The 8,911-nt window shown below is 43.5% G+C and overlaps 1 pseudogene; it reads left to right on the top strand.

Moving 5' to 3' along the window:
• The first annotated feature begins 637 nt into the window (after positions 1–637).
• Positions 638–2,476, top strand: LOC148120550 (serine/threonine-protein kinase PLK1 pseudogene; annotated as a pseudogene).
• Positions 2,477–8,911: the final 6,435 nt, after the last annotated feature.

The following is an 8,911-nucleotide window of genomic DNA, read 5'->3' as shown; positions in this document are numbered from 1 at the left end:
CCTGTGGGTATAAAGGCAAAGACTTAGGCTATTAGGGATTATGCCAATTCAGTAGTCATGATTGTAGGTTCCCCTCTAATATCTAAGAATTTACTAGCACTGATGTTAAGTTACTAGTACTAGGCAGGCTATACCCTTTGTTGACTGGATCTTAAGTCCAATTAGAGAGCTGTTGATAACTGACATGGTGTGAATAGTACCCTCAGGATTCCTGTTTCATGCTGGCCATCTATATGGTTCAAAACCTTCATAGGACTGTTGGTTGCCTCCTTTCTTTGGTATAATGCCTTCTGGTATCATTAAAATCAGTTCTGGGAGCAGGGCTAGATCCTCTGCACCGGCCAGGCCAGGTCCGCGGAGAAAAATCTAGGAGCATGAATGCAGCGGCCAAAGCTGGAAAGTTGGCTCGAGAATCAGACGACCTCGGGAAAGCCCGAGTCCCAGGGGATGCAGCTCCCGGTGCTCCAGTGGCCGCCCAGCTGTCGAAGGAGATTCCGGAAATCTTAGTGGACCCACGCAGCCGGCGCCAGTATGTACGGGGCCGCTTTCTGGGTAAAGGAGGTTTTGCCAAATGCTTCTAGATCTCAGATGCAGACACAAAGGAGGTGTTTGCAGGCAAGATCGTGCCTAAGTCGTTGCTTCTCAAGCCCCACCAGAAGGAGAAGATGTCTATGGAGATTTCAATTCACTGCAGCCTCGCACACCAACACGTCGTAGGTTTCCATGGCTTTTTCGAAGACAGCGACTTTGTGTTTGTGGTTTTGGAGCTCTTTCGCAGGAGGTCCCTCCTGGAGCTGCACAAGAGGAGGAAAGCGCTGACGGAACCCGAGGCGCGCTACTATCTGTGGCAGATAGTCCTGGGCTGCCAGTACCTGCACCGCAATCAAGTCATTCACAGGGACCTCAAGCTGTACAACCTCTTCCTGAACGAGGATCTGGAGGTGAAAATAGGGGATTTGGGGCTGGCAACCAAAGTGGAATATGAAGGGGAACGAAAGAAGACCTTATGCAGCACTCCCAACTACATAGATCCTGAGGTGCTGAGCAAGAAGGGACATAGTTTTGAGGTGGATGTGTGGTCCATCGGGTGCATCATGTATACCTCAAAAGGCAAGCCACCTTTTGAGACTTCATGCCTAAAAGAGACCTACCTCCGGATCAAGAAAAATGAATACAGTATCCCCAAGCACATCAATCCTGTGGCCACCGCCCTCATCCAGAAGATGCTTCAGACAGACCCCACTGCTCGCCCCACCATTCACGAGCTGCTTGACGACGAGTTCTTCACTTCTGGCTATGTCCCCGCCCGTCTCCCCGTCACCTGCCTCACCATCCCACCCAGGTTTTCCATAGCTCCCAGCAGCCTGGACCCCAGCAGCAGGAAGCCTCTCACCGTCCTCAATAAAGGTATAGAGAACTCCTTGCCTGACCGTACCCGGGAAAAAGAAGAACCAGTGGTTCGTGAGGCAAATGAGGCCATCGAGTGCCACCTTAGTGACCTGCTGCAGCAGCTGATCAGTGTCAATGCCTCCAAGCCCTCAGAGCGAGGGCTGGTGCGGCAAGAGGAGACCGAGGATCCTGCGTGCATCCCAATCTTCTGGGTCAGCAAGTGGGTAGACTATTCGAACAAGTATGGACTTGGGTATCAGCTGTGTGACAACAGTGTGGGGGTGCTCTTTAATGACTCAACCCGCCTCATCCTCTACAATGACGGTGACAGCCTACAATACATAGAACGTGACGGCACGGAGTCCTACCTCACTGTGAGCTCTCACCCTAACTCCTTGATGAAGAAGATCACTCTCAAGTATTTCCGGAATTACATGAGTGAACACCTACTGAAGGCAGGGGCGAACATCACACCCCGGGAAGGTGATGAGCTGGCTCGGTTGCCCTATCTGCGGACATGGTTCCGCACGCGCAGCGCCATCATCCTGCACCTCAGCAACGGCACCATACAGATTAATTTCTTCCAGGATCACACCAAGCTTATCCTGTGCCCCCTGATGGCAGCAGTGACCTACCTCGATGAGAAGAGGGACTTCCGCACATACCGCCTGAGCCTCCTGGAGGAATATGGCTGCTGCAAGGAGCTGGCTAGCCAGCTGCGCTATGCCCGCACCATGGTAGACAAGCTGCTGAGCTCATGCTCTGCCTGCAACCGCCTCAAGGTCTCTTCATAAGCCTCTGTCCCTCGGACTGGTTCCCCTTCACTCTACAAGTTCTGTCTGGGCCTACACTGCTAGGCTCCTGGGGCTGCTGTTCAGTGCCCCTGGCCCTGGGGGCTCGGTGGGGAGCAGTGCCCCGTTGAAGGGGTTGCTGTGTAAGTTATTTTTGTACATGTTTAGGTATGGGTTTACAACCTCTTCTCCTGCCCTCAGCCCTCTGTATCAATTGTATAGATATTTTTATTGAATTTGGGACTGTCCTTTTCTTAGCTTTATATGCATTAAATATATGTACATCAAAAAAAAAATCAGTTCTTAGAGAGAGGGCATTCATGCCTGATCTGGTTCAGGGGTCTTAGACCCGGTTTCTAAAGTGCATGATGTCTTAGCAATAGGGACTCAGCTTCCACCTCTGGGGGTAGGGAGGTAAGAAAAGGCAACAACCATAAGCTATGTTTTAGGAGTCTCTTATACACCCCTAGACAGCCACTCAAAAACAGTGTTAATTCATGCCTGGTATTGTTTTGTTTTGTTTTTGTTTGGATGTTATTGATTTTAAGGTGGTCATTGGCTCTTGTTGGGTAGCATTTTAAACTCAAGTGAGAAAAGTTCATCAAAACTATGTATTTATATTTCTACTCAGAAATGCATATATTATAGAGTTTCAGGATAAATCATCAATAATCATTTTTTGATTTTTTTTGGCATCCTTGTTATTTTACACTCCTCCTATACAGGCTTCCTTCCCACTTCCTCAGTGCCCACCCTTTTCCAATATCTCCTATCAGATTACTGTATCCTGTAATTCTATGAGGTCCCCTCTCTTTTGTTTTCACCTCCTTCCCAGTTCCTAAGATACTCGTGCTTTCTCACATTTCTCTGGTCACATGTCCCCTTTAGTTCCTGTCTCACATTTCTCTGATCAAGTGCCCTGATAGTTCCTTTCTCTATTTCTTCAGTGCTCTTACCCTGGCAAAGACCCCATTTTACTTTCCTGGCTTCTGCAGTTAGTCCAATCTTAGCACTCAGAGCTAGTCACCTCCAAAGGGAGATAACATGCAGGGTTTGCCGTTCTGTGTCTGTGCTGATCTCACTCAATATGATGTTTCCTAGTTACTCCCATTTACCAGCAAAGCACATCATTTCAGGTTTTGTTTCAGCTGTAAAATACTTCATCTAATGAAAGTATTCCAACACAAATTTGTAGAACACTTATTCTATGTTTTGAACTAGTCTATACAATCTGGATATGTCAAGAAATTATGTGAACTTTCTGAACTCTTAGATATTATGTTCTTGAAGATTCCAGTAAGTATTTATATAGAGATTTCAAAATGATTTCCCAGTGATTACAGCACTTGGCATACCATATCTACCTATTAATCATCAACAAATTTTCCATTACCTTGTAGCAGAAATCATCTGACTGCCTCATCGGGAAGACAATACAGATGAAGAACCCCAATATCAAATGTGCTGTATGGTGCAACATCTTTCACAGAATGCAATTAGCATAATTCATAGACATCAGCAAATACAACAAAAATACTGATTTCTTGAGTTAATTGAAAATGGCTGAGATTGCTGTACAAAAACTGAACAGCTAGCTTTCTTTGTAGAGAAAAGTTAGAATGGAGCAAAATGCCTGCAGTGGCCATGTCAGAGAGCAGCAGGTGGCAACTGAAGCTCAAAGTGTCAGTGCACCAGGAGGATGGGTGAATCTCAGATAAGCAAGTCCCCTCAAGACCACGGACTCCCCAAAGCTTTTGTTTTTTCTGTGTCTTTACATGTTTGTTACTGCTTTCTTTCTCTGGGATCTGGCATGGTGTGAATAATTGTGGGGAAGTGCCCATTGCCTGTAATGTAGTGTGTTTATCTCATGGAGACATCCCATTCTAGTGAGCAATTTTACCTGTGGATTGTTATGAAGATGATTTCTTCCTAAGCTGTATTGTCTAACTGATAATAATTATATTAGTTGCAGATTTATTTATCAAAATACAAATAATATACAACCACAATTAGTTTAAAAGTGTTGATGATTAAAATTATGAGCAAGGAAGTGTCACACAGCTAGAACACGAGTTAATGTTGAGGAGCCACACAGTCTCGCTTAAGTTAATGATTAAGAAAAACATCTGAGTCCCAGTAGCCCAGCTAGTTTAAATTCTTTATCCTCATTGTTGGGAGATGCACTCACAGGTTTCAGAGACCATCGTAGCTGAAACAAAACTTTGAAAATAATTTAAAGTTAAACTAAGATGTATGGTTAACTAGCTTTGAAGTATTTGAAGCTTCTTTGGTGAGAAGACAATCTAAAGTTTTAGAAAAGCACATAGTTGAATGCAGAGCTCTTTAAGGTCAAGGAACAAGACCAAAGCAACCCAATTATCATTGGGTGACATACCTTTCTTGCTAGGATTGGTTGATGACAAAAGGTGATAATTAATTCCTTATACCCATTTCTGCCCTCCATCTCCTGCTGTAAAAATCTATTGATGGATGCATGTGTATGCTAAAGATTTAAAATAGATCTGAATGATTCTTTATTATATATAAAAGTTTAGGTTTGTGATTCTTTTAAGATTCCTTGTAAGATTACCTTTCAAGACAATTAATAAGTATTTGGCCCTTTCTTTGTTACTGTAAAATCCAGCCTGCCAGTAAAAGACCTGACTGAGAAGGACATCTTGTTTGCCCACATAGTTAATGTATAACAAGTTGCTTGAGTATGACTGTATATGTGTGCTTGGGATATATTCCCTCCACAATGATTAAAGTCTTTAAACATGTAAGGGATATGGAAATCATGCTGTTTTTTACTGTATGTGTTTGTAATCATTGTAATCATTTATTTAGAAAACAGAATGTAGCTACACTGTAATTTCTATATTGATTGAAAACCTTTGTTGGGGTATATAATCTGCAGAAAAAAAATATACATCAGTGGTGGCTCCACCTTGCGGAGCTCTCCCACCTCCCATCCCAGCTTTCATCCAGGTACACCTTTCTCTATTCCTCCCTTCCCCCCTGGGGCCATAAGATCTCCCCAGCTCAGCTGCCTTGTGCGCTGGGCCTGGGCTGTGGGCACAACCCGGCAGGAGGCAGTTCCTGTGTTTTGATAGCCTGCCTGAGGACAGGTGGGCTCTGTGTCAGCTCAGCGACATTTCTGGCCAGCAAGGGGCACTGATCTTTTAGCAGACATCCATTGGAGGAGAGGTGAGATTGCTCCTGGCCCACGGCAGAAGCCCGGCAAGGAGGAATTCAGACTTTCCACGACCGCCTTGACTCCCTGGTCACCCTGCAGTGGTGGCTCCACCTTGCGGAGCTCTCCCGCCTCCCATCCCAGCTTTCATGCAGGTACACTTTCCTCTCTTCCTCCCTTCCCCCGTGGGGCCATAAGATCTCCCCAGCTCAGCTGCCTTGCATGCTGGGCCTGGGCTGTTGGCGCAACCTGGCAGGAGGCAGTTCCTGTATTTTGATAGCCTGCCTGAGGACAGGTGGGCCCTGTGTCACCTCAGCCACATTCCTGCCCAGCAAGGGGCACTGATCTTCTAGCAGACATTAATCAGAGGAGGGGATTTCCTCAACTCAGCTGCCTTGCACTCTGGTCCCGGGCTGTGAGCGCAACCCGGCAGGAGGGAGTGCCTGTGTTTCAATAGCCTGCCTGAGGACAGGTAGGCCTTCTGTCAGTGAAGTCCCTTCCCAACAAGGGAACCTTACCTAGTATCAGAAGATCCAATAGAGAGCATTTGAAGGAAGAGATGGGGAGACGCCAAGGCAAGAACTCCTCCAACAATCTGAAAAACAACATGAAAACACCAGATCCCAACAAACCTACAATAGAAGGACTTGAAAACCTTAATACAGAAGAAGTGGAAAAAATGTCATTATGAAAGCAATACAGTCCCTTAAACAGGATATGAATAACTCCCTTAAAGATTTGGATGAGAAGTATAACAAAAAGTTTGAAGAACTGAGTAAAGAAATGGATGAGAAGTATAACAAAAAGTTTGAAGAGATGAGTAAATCCGTAAATGATACACTGGGAAACCAAGAAAAAAACAATCAAACAGATAATGGAAACAGGTCAAGAATTGAAAACTGAAATGGAGGCAATGAAGAAAACACAAACTGAGGGCTGGCTGGATATGGAAAATCTAGGTAAACGAACAGAGACTACAGAATCAAGCATAACCAATAGAATACAGAAGATGGAAGAACGAATCTCAGATGCTGAAAATACCATAGAGAAAATAAATGCTCTGATCAAAGAAAACAGCAAATCCAACAAATTCTCATCACAAAACATTCAAGAAATCTGGGACACAATAAAAAAAAAACAAATCTAAGAATAATAGGGATTGAAGAAAGTGAAGAACTGCAGATCAAAGGCCCAGAAAATATATTCAACAAAATTATAGAAGAAAACCTTCCCAACCTAAAGAACGCTATCCCTATGAAGATTCAAGAAGCATACAGAACACCAAATAGACTTGATCAAAAAAAAAAATTCCCCCCGCCATATAATAATCAAAACACAAAACATACAGATTAAAGAAAGAATATTAAGAGTTGCAAAGGAAAAAGGTCAAGTAACTTATAAAGGTAAACCTATCAGACTTACACCAGACTTCTCTATGGAAACCATGAAAACCAGAAGGTCCTGGATAGAGGTACTGCAGAAACTAGGAGACCATGGATGCAAACCCAGACTACTATACCCAGACAAGCTATCGTTCACTATCAATGGAGAAAACAAAATATTCCAGGATAAAAACAAATTTAAACAATTCGTAGCTACAAATCCAGTCTTACAGAAAGTAATAGAAGGAAAATCACAACCCAAGAAATCCAACATTCCCAGCACTGTCTACAATAACCCAGACATCTAGCGACCCTTCACAAGCACAACACAAATAAGGGAAACATACAAACTTAACTAAACAAAAAAAATAAAAAAAATAATAACCAGAGTTATTGGAAGTAGACAAGAATGCCAGGCAACATTGGGTGCACGGGGGCAGGAGTGGATGGAAGGGGAGAGGGTTAGAGAGAAGGGAGTGGGGAAGGATTGGGGAAAGTTTGGGGGATTGGGATGGGGGGAGGGAGAAGGATGGATATGGGAGCAGGGAAGTATATATCTCAACTAAGGGAGCTATTTTAGGGTTTACTAGAGACTTGATTCTAGAGGGGTTCCCAGGTCCAAGGAGAGATCCCCAGATTGTTCCCTGGACAGCAGAGGAGAGGGTGCCTGAACTGGCCTTGGTCCATAACCATATTGATGAATATTTTGCATATCACCACAGAACCTTCATCTGGCGATGGATGGAGATAGAGACAGAGACCCACATTGGAACCCTGGACTTAACTCCCTAGGTCCAAATGAGAAGCAGAAGGAGGGAGAACGTGAGCAAGGAAGGCAGAATCAGAGGGAACCTGCACCCGATGATGAATGGAGATTGAGACAGAGACCCACTTTGGAGCACTGTACTGAGCCCCCAAGGTCCAAATGAGGAGCAGAAGGAGGGAGAAAGTGAAGAAGGAAGTCAGGACCACGAGGGGTGCATTCATCCACTGATGCAAGGGGACTGATCTAATGATAGCTCACCAAGGCCAACTGTACTGGGACTGAATGAGCATGTGATCAAGCTGGATTCTCTGAATGTGGCCTGATTCTCTGAATGTGGCTGGCACGGGGACTGTCTGAGAAGCCATTGATAATGGCACTGGGACTTGTTTCCTCTGCATGTTCTGGATTTTTGGGATCTTAGTCAGTTTGGATGCTCACCTTCCTAGACCTGGAGGGAGGGGGGAGGAACTTAAACATATTAGAAAGAACAGAAAGAATACAAAAGAACACAGAAGAATAGACAATAAGGAAAGAAACCACCAAGAGAGTTTGTAACTGTCTTTTTCCTTAATCCCTTCAGACAGAAAAGCCTTAATTTATGGTGACTCTATGGATTCCCTGTGAGCCTGTATTGCTGGGGGCTGGTCCCCAGAGGAAACAATCATATTGCTTGTAAAACATAACTGTAACTAGGAGTTAAAGGCAAGTTGCAAGTATTTCCAACATGAGGTTTTAAAAGATGCCTAGTTCCAAATTTTTGAGTGAATCATTTTGTGTCCTCTGACATCAGATGGCAGTACATACTGAGAGTACAACATGTACCCATCATTCTCAGTGATTGAAGGGAGGAAGTGTCCTGATTGTCTAATTAGGAACATCAAGTTTCCCACCACCCTTCTCTCATATCTACCATGCTGGGAAGTAAAAGGACAGAACGTGCAGAAAATAGTGAATTGCGGAGCTTTTGTCTCTTACTAGAGGATCTCTTAGAAAATATAAGGATTAAACCAAAATTACACATCCCTCTGAAAAATCCAGTTAAAAATTTCTAATTGATCCATGAAGAATTTCTTTATAGTTTCTAGTATTTTATGAATGTACAGACATGCACACACATATATACTTTAAATTTATTTGAAATCAACCAATATTTTGAAAAACAGTCAGAATAATTTCACTGATTTGTTTCTCCATGTTTAATAACGTACATATTTAAGTTATTGCTACTGCTTTTTTTCCTTAAGATTTTTAATTTTGTCTAGTGTCCTTATTTATATTTTAGAATTTAATATATAAACTTAAAATTCAATTCTACAAGAAAAGAAAAATGAATGAGCATTCTGGAGTGGATAGCAAAGAAAGGACAGTCATGTTTTAATGCTTCTCAAAT

Source organism: Myodes glareolus, chromosome 11 (genome assembly GCF_982192425.1).
Source record: "Myodes glareolus chromosome 11, mMyoGla1.1, whole genome shotgun sequence".
In the NCBI taxonomy this organism is placed as follows: domain Eukaryota; kingdom Metazoa; phylum Chordata; class Mammalia; order Rodentia; family Cricetidae; genus Myodes; species Myodes glareolus.
Note: the sequence above shows the minus strand (reverse complement) of the source record. Positions and strands in the feature narration are given on the sequence as shown.